The sequence below is a fragment of the Hyperolius riggenbachi genome, chromosome 4, assembly GCF_040937935.1.
Source record: "Hyperolius riggenbachi isolate aHypRig1 chromosome 4, aHypRig1.pri, whole genome shotgun sequence".
NCBI classification, from domain to species: Eukaryota; Metazoa; Chordata; class Amphibia; order Anura; family Hyperoliidae; genus Hyperolius; species Hyperolius riggenbachi.
In genome coordinates this window covers 342498966-342512484 of record NC_090649.1, presented here as the reverse complement: position 1 = coordinate 342512484, position 13519 = coordinate 342498966, and positions in this window count along the sequence as shown.

The window sequence follows — 13519 nt, the reverse complement described above, 5'->3', positions numbered from 1 at the left end:
AGAGCGGTAACGTTTTTTTCCGGTTTTTGTCGTGGACAGGGCCAGAGCTCGACTAAGAGGTCTATGCTGGGCTGGGGCTGTTTTTTGTGCGTTTTTTTTCGTCCACTGATGGGTCAAATATGGTTTTTCCAGCTCCTATCAATGGTAGCACAAAGAACAAGAACTGACAGCAGTTCATGGGGCAATTATACAAATGAAAGAATTGCCATGTACAGAGTGACAGTGTATCAGTACGGTGTTTGCCATATGACTACCTACCACGTGGGCATTCAGGGATCTGCATACAGGCATGTGACGCTGGTATGCTTAGCCCTGCACCCTGTGTAGTTTAAGTGTTAAGTGCTCCTTCCTACAGGGAGGCAGCCATTTTTTTGTAGTTTAGGTAGTGGCACGGCAAACATTGGTCTGAGGGTACAACACACAGAACTTCTAGCAGAGCTGGTATCGCGATGAGGTTCTAGATAAGTAAATGCGATAATGAGTAAGAGCATTGCAGGCTCACCGGCAAAGCAACAACAGGTGTGGCATCCGTAATCTGTGCATGCGACGGCCGCGCATGGACAGATAGGGGGGGGATGTGGAAGGAGCTGCAATGAGGTGAGAGCTTCCAGAGGTGAAGTCCACGGGAGCATATTTTAAACAGGTAAGTACTGAGGATAGTACTGAGGTAGGGAGGTGAAGTTTAACTCCAATCTACCAAAAAGAGTAAACAGAGTTCATGAGATGAGAACCATAAAGCAACGAGATCAATTACGATATATTGATCAATTTAAAGTGTACAGAGTACAAGCCGCAGGGCGAATCCCAAATCATTAATAAGAATTGATTTGTTTGTATTTCGATTTCAGGAGTTTGGCAATATGGGCTTGAGACAGCTGCAGTGCTGGCAGCAAAGATGGAGATGTCAGTCGGATAAGCGAAAGGTTCCAGATGCCAATCTGAGTTTGGAGAAAAGCGAGATTCCTGAAATTGGAAAGAGACTAAAAAACGAGATTCCGGAGATGGGAAAACGACTAAAAAAACTGACTGAGCAAAGCATAGTGCAAATTGCTAATGTTTCTCTTTCCCAAGGTGGTGCTTTTATAATGAAGAGTACCATGCTGATGGTGATCCTAGGTTGCCATTTCGTCCTAGGAGAACGAAGAGAGGACATTCTCATGTATAATAAGGGGTTAATGAGAATGCAAGGCCCAAGCATGTTAATGTTTGGTGACAAAGGTACTAATCCTTTCACACCTCCCTCCGCTTGGCACAGATCGACCAAGCGGGGGATGGAGGAAAAGAGCACTTGTGCCAGGAGAAATCAAATTTCATGGCACAATGTGGGTGAAAGGTCTGAAGGGTCAGGTGTGCGGGCAGTGGGAATTGAATGGCAGTGTAAATCTGCTATTGAATGCCACACTCCCAGAATTGATGCACCGATCCAAAGAGTTGTTAAAAGGTACATTGCAGTACAATGGGTACATGCAAAAGGTGAAGTGTGTGATTCAGGGGTACCTTGTCTTGGTTATGCAGAGTGAGATGGTTCCAGATTTGGAGAGGAACAAGCAGGAGGCGTCAATTCTCCTACCAGAGAGACGCAGGGGACAACATCACACTCTGGAGCTACCAACAAGAGAGTGCCTCTGAAACAACTATACACACGTAAAGGCTGGAAAGCCGAGGGTTTGTGGTTCTCGAAACAAGAAGTAAAAATCGAGATCAAGCCACATTTCCAGGTGACAAAGAGGGTGGGGAGAGCGGTCCCGGGGGAGGGAAAGCCAACACAGGGAACCCCATTCACACCCCACGGGTCACCACAGGGGACGATATTACACAGTCCATATGCAGCCGCTTATCCTCATGCTATTCGGGTAAGTGAAGAGGTACTCTTAATTGAAAGATTGCAGAGAGTACAGTCTTCCCGACCTCAGGTACATATTGTGCCTCAGGACATAAGGGGGGGAAGAGGTCCAATCAGGACAGTTGGGGGCATATTTTGTCAGGGAGAGGCTAAAAGATCCTGTGCAATTGTGAGATTGGACAAGGGGAGGTATATCGATTTTTCTGGAGAAGGATCTTTTGCATGGCAGCTTCGAGATGTTTGGGTGAACAAATGGAAACGGTGCAACATTCCTTTAGGCACCGCCACTTCCTTAGTTCCCACCTCCACACATGTCTTACACCAGGACCTGAGAGGTCAAACTTTTTTGGTGCTAGACGGGGAGGTGAAACGAGTAGAGTTGTCCTCATGCGGGCAATTCTCACAGAGGTACCTGTGTTTGCCGGGGCAAGTCAAATTTAGTGAAGAAGCCTGCAGGCTCAATAACGCAGAATGCGAGGCTACCATTCAAAAGATCCACCCTGAAGCCAAACCGATAGTTCCGGTGGCTGAAGGAAAGGTTTGTTTTTTTAGCATCCTGTCTAAGGACACATTCAAGGTACATGTTCATAATTGTTCCAATAAGGGGGATCTGTCAAGGGGAACATATTGGGTGAGCGAAGATCCCATATGGATCCAGTCATCCAGGTTTGATGACGTTATTTCTCAAATTGTTAAGAGAACTGTAAAGTTCAAAGTTTCACGGGAAGTTCCCATCCTGAAAGAGAACACGACACGGGACAAAGGGGAACAGGTTTTGACCCAAGACGACCACACTTTGTTACAAAGGTTAAACAAACAGTACACTAGAGGTGCGTACACACATGCAACTATAGTTGTTTGAAACGATCGTTCCCCGATCATTTCAAACGACGATCGTTTGAAAAAAAGCAGCTAACGACTATTAAGTCTAACGACTGACGAGCTAGATCGTTCAAAACGAACTATCTAGCTTGGCGGATTTTTCCCAACGACGATCGTTTGCAAAAGTAGCACATTGTTGGAAACGGTCGTTCGTACTAGGCTTGACATGCGCATTTCACTATTTCTCCATGGAACTTTTCATTTTTATGCACAAGCGCAATAGTTGCTTTATGTGATGTAATGTTCGTTTTAACGATTAGATTGTTACACACCTTTTAAAACTAACTTTACTTAGGTCGTTCTTTCTTCAATTAAAAGTTCGTTCGCCGTTCATAACGAACGATCGTTGTCGCATGTGTGTACGTAGCATAAGTTAGAGGTAAGATTTCACCATGATCCAGGTGATCTTAACGAGGTAGAACACAAAAATAAGCAGGTGAGTTCCAGTCTGACCTGGTGGAAAAGGTTTCCAGTGATGTTCCAGGGACACTCGGACTGGGCCTCTGCAGTTCCAAAGTTCTTTCTACACCCACTGGTCGTCTGGATGGGGATGACAACTTTAGGCATCATTATCCAGGTGAGGTTGCGTGTTAAAATTACGTAAAACAAATTAACCTGGTCCAGAGATTGGTGCCTCATAAACAATCTCATGAACCAATATTTCCAAATTAAGGGATATACAGGGTTACGGGTATAGGTTTAGTAGTACCGGTGATGGAGTTGATTGTATAAAGGCGCTCTTTTAGAAGGCACCTGGCACTGCTCCATTGAGTAACAAACACACAAGTTTCACATTTCTGTGGTCATGCAAGTTTGTGAGTGATACGCAAGTGACGCAAATGCTGAGCATGTGGTATAGAGGGACTTAGAAGTAAGGCCTCCCCAGAGAGCCTGGTTACAGGAAGACCAAGAGGTCTTGCTCTCTCTTCCAGGGATAACCGCCTAGAGCAGAGAAGTTGTGTGAGCACGAACATCGAAAAGTGAAACCTAAAGAAAAGAAACCAGGTACGGGTGGGTTCAGAAGCTGGGATCTGCGGGTCAAGCCTTTTTAGGGGGGATTGTTATAATTTAAGTAGGCCTCAGTTATTTGGACTGAGTTAGTCAAAAAGGCTTGATGAGCATACCTGCCCTTTAAGGGGATTTTCTCTTAGAGAGAAAATCTGCAGTTCTGTCAGCAGAACTAGAACATACCAAGAAGCTGTTCTATGGACAAGGCCGCAGGTCTCCCTGACCTGGGCATGTACCGCCACTAGAACAATAAACATCAGCCATGTTTTGTAAATATCCACATTCCTGCATGTAGGTCAAATGCCTCATTGATTATTAATCGAGTAGGTGTGTAGGATGACACCACGAGTGGGTCCACCAATAGTCTGATTTAGGGGATGGCGAAGATAATGTCATATTTAACTCTTTCCTAGTCGGTATTAAAACCGAGGTGGGCGATCAGAGCTCACTCTGCTTCTTACTTTCGCACTAGCTCGCAAGGCTGACTGGGACCTCTAAGTATGTTAATTCCTTTCTGTAATCTGATATAATGTATGCTGTACATAGGTAGTCTAGTGTAACTTAGGTTGGAAAGAAGGTACCTGATTAGACTTCAGCAGGAAGTCTAATCAAGAAGCTTGTAACGCAACATGAAGATTGGCGTGGCTAGGATATGATGAACTGTGTCTATCTGTATTTCTGTTCTTGAATAAATAACGTAAACCTTGAAGAAGCCTGAGAAAGTCTATCTCCTGCTTGCTGTGGTGAGAGTCAAGTGGTCTCACAGTCTGTGAGACGCAACTGTAAGAAGTTAATGGTGTCGAAGCAAGGTGATATAGAACAGTTTATAACAATTCACAGTCTCCTCTTAATAGTTGTTCTAGAGAGGTGTATGCTGCTAGAACTCTGTGTGGCATTGACTTGGTCTCTAATCTGATCTGCTGTTAACCTGCGATTTCTGAGGCTGGTGACTCGGATGAACTTATCCTCCGCAGCAGAGGTGACTCTTGGTCTTCCTTTCCTGGGGCAGTCTGCATGTGAGCCAGCTTCTTTGTAACGTTTGATGGTTTTTGAGACTGCACTTGGGGACACTTTCAAAGTTTTCCCAATTTTTCGGACTGACTGACCTTAATTTCTTAAAGTAATGATGGCCACTCGTTTTTCTTTACTTAGCTGCATTTTTTCTTGCCATAATACAAATTCTAACAGTCTATTCAGTAGGACTATCAGCTGTGTATCCACCTGACTTCTCCACAATACAAGTGATGGTCCCAACCCCATTTATAAGGCAAGAACTCCCACTTATTAAACCTGACAGGGCACACCTGTGAAGTGAAAACCATTTCAGGTGACTACCTCTTGAAACTCATCGAGAGAATGCCAAGATTGTGCAAAGCAGTAATCAAAGCAAAAGGTGGCTACTTTGAAGAACCTAGAATATGTGCGCAGTAAGGAGCCATCTGTCTTCGGGAGGACTTAGCTCCCGAAGACTTCTAAAGTCCCCCACGGCAGGGGATTTGAACAGAGGATCCGGAGCTGCACGGAGGGCACCGGAAGAGGAGAGGGAAGGCTCATTAGGACCCAGAGCCTTCCCTCTCCTTAGGTAAGTATCTGACTGTTTCTCTTACAGCGATTCCCAATGACTTTAAAGCTGCAGTGGCCTGATTTGTAAAAAAATAGCCTGGTCACTAGGGGAGTGTAAGCCTATGGTCCTAAAGTGGTTAAAAGAAAGGGCATAATTGCCTGCCAATTCTTAAATGATTTGTACGTCATTGGTTCTGTGCTTAAAGGGTCACTTAAGCCATTATAAAAAATGAATTTTACTCACCTGGGGCTTCCAGCAGCCCCCTACAGCTGTATCGTGCCCACGCCGACTCCATCAGATGCTCCTGGCCCCGCCGGCAGCCACTTCCGGTTTCGGCGACAGGAGCCGACAGGCCGGGAACGGAGTGATTCTCAGACAATAGCGCCCTCCATGCAGCTATATAGCAGCATAGAGGGCGCTATTGTGGCCGGGAATGCGAAGAATTACTCGCGTTCCTGGCCTGTCGGCTCCTGTCGCCGAAACCGGAAGTGGCTGCCAGGAGCATCTGATGGAGTCGACGTGGGCACGATACAGCTGCAAGGAGCTGCTGGAAGCCCCAGGTGAGCAAATTTTTTTTTTTTTTTACAGTGACTTAAAGCGGAATATAACCCTGCATTTCAACTTTGCTCTAAAACATTGTTTACAGCATATTATATGCAACCAGCAGTTTTTTTTTTTACTAGACCAACATTGGAAGGGTTACACACAGAGCTTTAAAGTTCCCTGGAGAGAACTGCTGCGGCATCCGAAGTTTAGATAGATACATTTAAGTAAACACAATGTAACAAGTGGTAAATGTTACACACTCTTTGGCTGTCCTCCAGCTCCTGCACAGTCAGAAAGAGTGAGTCACATTCACCACTTGTTACATTGTGTTTACTCAAATGTATCTAACCTTCTGCTGCTGCAGCTTTTCTCTCCACGGAACTTTAAAGCTCTGTGTGTAACCCTTCCAATGCAGGTCTAGTAAAAAAAAAAAATGCTGGTTGCATATAATATGCTGTAAATAATGTTTTAGAGCAAAGTTGAAATGCAGGGTTATATTCCGCTTTAAGTGTCCCTTTAAATATGATACAGAAGATCCAGAGAAATCTCTTAGGACAACTACTGCAGCAAGTAATTTGTTCAGAAAATGCATTAACCACTTGAGGACCCAGCCTTTACCCCCCTTAAAGAGAATCTGTATTGTTAAAATCGCTCAAAAGTAAACATACCAGTGTGTTAGGGGACATCTCCTATTACCCTCTGTCACAATTTTGCCGCTCCTCGACGCATTAAAAGTGGTTAAAAACTGTTTTAAAAAGTTTGTTTGTAAACAAACAAAATGGCCACCAAAACAGGAAGTAGGTTGATGTACAGTATGTCCACACATAGAAAATACATCCATACACAAGCAGGCTGTATACAGCATTCCTTTTGAATCTCAAGAGATCATTTGTGTGTTTCTTTCCCCCATGCACTGAAGTTTCAGGCTGCTCTTTCCTTCCTGCAAACAGCTTTGCCCTTGTTTGTAATTCCTCAGTATGTGAAAGCCCAGCCAGCTCAGAGGACGATGTATCCAGCTTGTAAAAGATAAGAGAGAAGCTGATCTAATCTAAACAATACACAGGCAGTGTGCATAGAGGGGCCTGGAAGGGGGCGTGCATCACAGAACCACAACACTGAAGAACTTGGCAGCCTTCCAGACACAGGCCGACAAGTCTGACAGGGGAAAGATACATTGATTTATTACAGAGACTGTGATAGCAGAAAGTGCTGCAGTTAGCCAGAACACATTAGAATAGCTTTTGGAACTTGTAGGATGATAAAAAACAGGATGCAATTTTTGTTACGGAGTCTCTTTAAGGACCAGCGCTGTTTTTTGTGATCTGTGCTGGGTGGGCTCTGCAGCCCCCAGCACAGATCAGGGTGCATGCTGAGCGATCAGATACCCCCCCTTTTTCCCCCCTATGGGGATGATGTGCAGGGGGGGTCTGATCGCTCCTGCTGGCTGGCATGTTGCGGGGGGCTCAAAACCCCCCTCCGCGGCAAAATTCCCCCCCTTCCTCTCCTACCTGTCCCCCCTGGTGATCGGGGCTGCACAGGACGCTATCCGACCTGTGCAGCCTGTGACAGGATGTCCTCTGTCACATGGCGGCGATCCCCGGCCGCTGATTGGCCGGGGATCGCCGATCTGCCTTACGGCGCTGCTGCGCAGCAGTGCCGTTCAATGTAAACAACGGAGACTAACGTCTCCTGCGTTTACATTTAGTCTGCAAGCCGCGATCAGCAGGCTATTCACGGAGACACGCTCCGTGATCTAACAGGAAACGGCCGCTCGCGCGAGCGGCCTTTCCTGATTAATTAGGGAGGCACCTGGCGACGCAGATGTGCGTCGCTGGTCCTCCAGCTACCACTTTGCCGCCGCACGGTATGAGTGTGCGGTCGGCAAGTGGTAAAAAAAACAACAAAAAAAAACAAACAAAAAAAAAAAACACACAACTCCCTAAGTGTCCCCATAAAGTTTTCATGTTGATTTTTTATGTGCCTAACATATAATTGGGCTCTATTCACAAAAAGTCTCATATCACTCAACTAATTGATAACACCTTTCAGCACATTTAAAAGCAAAATAATCAGTCAAAGTTAACCACTTGAGGACCGTGGGCTTTACCCCCCTTAAGGACCAGGCACTTTTTTTCCATTCAGACCACTGCAGCTTTCACGGTTTATTGCTCGCTCATACAACCTACTACCTAAATGAATTTTGGCTCCTTTTCTTGTCACTAATAAAGCTTTCTTTTGGTGCTATTTGATTGCTGCTGCGATTTTTACTTTTTATTATATTCATCAAAAAAGACATGAATTTTGGCAAAAAAATGATTTTTTTAACTTTCTGTGCTGACATTTTTCAAATGAAGTAAAATTTCTGTATACATGCAGCGCGAAAAATGTGGACAAACATGTTTTTGATTAAAAAAAACCCAATTCAGTGTATATGTATTGGTTTGGGTAAAAGTTATAGCGTTTACAAACTATGGTGCAAAAAGTGAATTTTCCCATTTTCAAGCATCTATGACTTTTCTGACCCCCTGTCATGTTTCATGAGGGGCTAAAATTCCAGGATAGTATAAATACCCCCCAAATGACCCCATTTTGGAAAGAAGACATCCTAAAGTATTCACTGAGAGGCATAGTGAGTTCATAGAAGATATTATTTTTTGTCACAAGTAAGTGGAAAATGACACTTTGTGACCAAAAAAAAAAAAAATTCCATTTCTTCTAACTTGCGACCAAAAAAAAAAATTAAATCTGCCACGGACTCCCCATGCCCCTCTCTGAATACCTTGAAGTGTCTACTTTCCAAAATTGGGTCATTTGTGGGGTGTGTTTACTGTCCTCGCATTTTGGGAGGTGCTAATTTGTAAGCACCCCTGTAAAGCCTAAAGGTGCTCATTGGACTTTGGGCCCCTTAGCGCAGTTAGGCTGCAAAAAAGTGCCACACATGTGGTATTGCCGTACTCAGTAGAAGTAGTATATTTTGTTTTAGGGTGTATTTTTACACATACCGATGCTGGGTGGGAGAAATAACTCTGTAAATGACAATTTTTTCATTTATTTTTTTTTACACACAATTGTCCATTTACAGAGAGATTTCTCCCACTCAGCATGGGTATGTGTAAAAATACACCCCAAAACACATTATACTACTTCTGAGTACGGCGATACCACATGTGTGGCACTTTTTTGCACCCTAACTGCGCTAAGGGGCCCAAAGTCCAATGAGTACCTTTAGGATTTCACAGGTTATTTTGAGAAATTTCGTTTCAAGACTACTCCTCACGGTTTAGGGCCCCTAAAATGCCAGGACAGTATAGGAACCCCACAAGTGACCCCATTTTAGAAAGAAGACACCCCAAGGTATTCCGTTAGTCGTACGGTGAGTTCATAGAAGATTTTATTTTTAGTCACAAGTTAGCGGAAAATGACAATTTGTAAAAAAAACCCAATAAAAATCAATTTCCGCTAACTTGTGACAAAAAAATTAAATCTTCTATGAACTCACCGTACTTCTAACGGAATACCTTGGGGTGTCTTCTTTCTAAAATTGAGTAATTTGTGGGGTTCCTATACTGTCCTGGCATTTTAGGGGCCCTAAACCGTGAGGAGTAGTCTTGAAACAAAATTTCTCAAAATGACCTGTGAAATCCTAAAGGTACTCATTGGACTTTGGGCCCCTTAGCGCAGTTAGGGTGCAAAAAAGTGCCACACATGTGGTATCGCCGTACTCAGAAGTAGTATAATGTGTTTTGGGGTGTATTTTTACACATACCCATGCTGGGTGGGAGAAATATCTCTGTAAATGACAATTGTTTCATTTTTTTTTACACAATTGTCCATTTACAGAGATATTTCTCCCACCCAGCATGGGTATGTGTAAAAATACACCCCAAAACACATTATACTACTTTTCCTGAGTACGGCGGTACCACATGTGTGACACTTTTTTGCAGCCTAGGTGCGCTAAGGGGCCCAACGTCCTATTCACAGGTCATTTTGAGGCATTTGTTTTCTAGACTACTCCTCACGGTTTAGGGCCCCTAAAATGCCTGGGCAGTATAGGAACCCCACAAATGACCCCATTCTAGAAAGAAGACACCCAAAGGTATTTCGTTAGGAGTATGGTGAGTTCATAGAAGATTTTATTTTTTGTCACAAGTTAGTGAAAAAATGACACTTTGTGAAAAAAAAAACAATAAAAATCAATTTCCGCTAACTTTTGACAAAAAATAAAATCTTCTATGAACTCGTCATAAACCTAACAGAATAACTTGGGGTGTCTTTTTTCTAAAATGGGGTCACTTGTAGGGTTCCTATACCGCCCTGGCATTTTACGGGCCCAAAACCGTGAGTAGTCTGGAAACCAAATGTCTCAAAATGGCTGTTCAGGGGTATAAGCATCTGCAAATTTTGATGACAGGTGGTCTATGAGGGGGAGAATTTTGTGGAACCGGTTATAAGCAGGGTGGCCTTTTAGATGACAGGTTGTATTGGGCCTGATCTGATGGATAGGAGTGCTAGGGGGGTGACAGGAGGTGATTGATGGGTGTCTCAGGGGGTGGTTAGAGGGGAAAATAGATGCAATCAATGCACTGGGGAGGTGATCGGAAGGGGGTCTGAGGGGGATCTGAGGGTTTGGCCGAGTGATCAGGAGCCCACACGGGGCAAATTAGGGCCTGATCTGATGGGTAGGTGTGCTAGGGGGTGACAGGAGGTGACTGATGGGTGTCTCAAGGTGTGATTAGAGGGGGGAATAGATGCAAGCAATGCACTGGCGAGGTGATCAGGGCTGGGGTCTGAGGGTGTGGGCGGGTGATTGAGTGCCCTAGGGGCAGATAGGGATCCAATCTGATAGGTAGCAGTGACAGGGGGTGATTGATGGGTAATTAGTGGGTGTTTAGGGTAGAGAACAGATGTAAACACTGCACTTGGGAGGTGATCGGACGTCGGATCTGCGGGCGATCTATTGGTGCGGGTGGGTGATCAGTTTGCCCGCAAGGGGCAGGTTAGGGGCTGATTGATGGGTGGCAGTGACAGCGGGTGATTGATGGGTGGCAGTGACAGGGGGTGATTGATGGGTGGCAGTGACAGGGGGTGATTGATGGGTGATTGATAGGTGATTGACAGGTGATCAGTGGGTTATTACAGGGGAGAACAGATGTAAATATTGCACTGGCGAATTGATAAGCGGGGGTCTGAGGGCAATCTGAGCGTGTAGGCAGGGTGATTGGGTGCCCGCAAGAGGCAGATTAGGGACTGATCTGATGGGTAACAGTGACAGGTGGTGATAGGGGGTGATTGATGGGTGATTGATGGGTAATTAGTGGATGTTTAGAGGAGAGAATAGATGTAAACACTACACTTGGGAGGTGATCTGATGTCGGATCTGCGGGCGATCTATTGGTGTGGGTGGGTGATCAGATTGCCCGCAAGCGGCAGGTTAGGGGCTGATTGATGGGTGGCAGTGACAGGGGGTGATTGATGGGTGATTGATAGGTGATTGACAGGTAATCAGTAGGTTATTACAGGGAACAACAGAAGTAAATATTGCACTGGCGAATTGATAAGGGGGGTCTGAGGGCAATCTGAGCGTGTAAGCAGGTGATTGGGTGCCCGCAAGGGGCAGATTAGGGTCTGATCTGATGGGTAACAGTGACAGGTGGTGATAGGGGGTGCTGTGGGTGATCTGGGGCGGGGGGGGGGGGGGGAATCAGTGTGCTTGGGTGCGACATAGGGTGGCTGCAGCCGGCCCTGGTGGTCCCTCGGACATTGGGACCACCAGGGCAGGAGGCAGCCTGTATAATACACTTTGTAAACATTACAAAGTGTATTATACACTTTGTATGCGGCGATCCGGGTGCTAGTAACCCGCCGGCGCTTCCGAACGGCCGGCGGGTTACAGCGCAAGGGGGCGGAGTCAGGCGCCGGATCGCGTCACGAATGACGCGATCGTGCCGCCCATGCCCTTACAAGGACCGCCGCCATTTGTCAATACGGCGGTCCTTGCAGGGTCCACTTCCCGGCCGCCAATTTTCTATTCGGCGGTCGGGAAGTGGTTAAAGTGGCCATACACTGGTCGATTTGCCATCAGATTTGACCAACAGATAGATCCCCTTTGATTAAATCTGATCAGAGAGGGATCGTATGGCTGCCTTTACTGCAAACAGATTGTGAATCGATTTTAGCATGAAATCGTACACAATCTGTGGTGGTGCTGCCCTGCCCCCCTCCCTTCCCCCCCATTATACATTACCTGCTCCGCCGGAACGTGTCCCCGCTGTCTTCTTCTCCACTGGGCTCCGGCTGACTTCACTTCTTTCTGTCCGGGGAAGTTTAAATAGTAGAGGGCGCTCTACTGTTTAAAGTTCCTGCCGGGACAGGAAGAAGTGATGCCTGCTGGACTCGGAGCCCAGCGCGGAGACGGAGCAGTGGTGACCTGGGGACTCGCACCAGTAGAACAGGTAATGTATTGCGTCAGTCATTCGAACGCCGCTATCGACGCACTCCCGACCCGCTGGCGATCGAGCAAAATCTTCCGAACGGACGGCTCGATGGGAACTATTGATTTCGGATGGAAATCAATCGTTTGCGCAACGATTTCACAGCAGATTCGATCACAGTGATCGAATCTGCTGTATATCGGCGGGAAAATAGTTAGGTGTATGGGCTCCTTAAGTTGTTCCTAATTAACTTCACTTCAATATTACTTTTCTTACCTTAAGGCTTCTTTCCCACCAGGACGTTGCGTTTTAGGGGACGTTATAGGTCGCATAACGTGCCCCTAACGCAACGCCTGGTGGTGGTGGACGAGGACGCTACCTAGAGCTGTGTTATGCAGCTCTCGGTGCGCCTTTTTTGTGCCGTGCATGCAGAAACCACGTGATCCGCATCACGTGGTCCCGCTGGCCAATCGCCGCACAGAGTGGCCGCTCCAGGAAGTAAACACTGACCTCATTGAGTGCAGTGAATATTTATTAGCCATGTGGCTGGCCGCGGAGGAGGAGGGGAGACCTCCTCCTCCAACATTACTGAGCATGTGCAAACAGTCTAACGTGGCTTAGCCGCGTATAACGCACAGCATGCAGCACTTTCTGTAAACGTGCTGCGTTACAATGTAACGCAACGTGGGCACTCTGAACAGCCCATTGATTTTTCATTGCTGTGTGGTGGGCTGCGTTACAGGCTACACTATTGTGCATCTGTAACGTCCCACTGTGAAAGCAGCCTTATTACATTATATTTTTGCTCTTTGGAAGCTTAAAAATGTAACATGGATAAGGTGAAAACAGGTGAAAAAGTTTTGTGAATCATGCTCCTTATATACATCTTTAGCAAGCAGATTTCTACAGAAGGCATCCATTTCCCATACAATGATTGAAAACACGGAAATCTGCATTCAAAACAAAACAATATTATTTGCGGAATGCAACATACTACTGGAAATAGACCCTTGTTAGGCATGGGATGGGTACAGGTTTTAGGTACAAGATAGGGTAAGTTAGTGTTAAACAGAAGAGGTGAGGTTAGTAGGCACAAAGGATGGAAGGTTTATGTGAGAGATAGAGGAATGGTAAAGGTTGCAAATATTTTTTATTACACTCATAGGATAATAGTAAAGATTGCAAATTTTGACAAAGATGCAATTATTTTCACCACACACTATAATGTAGTCTACAATCGCA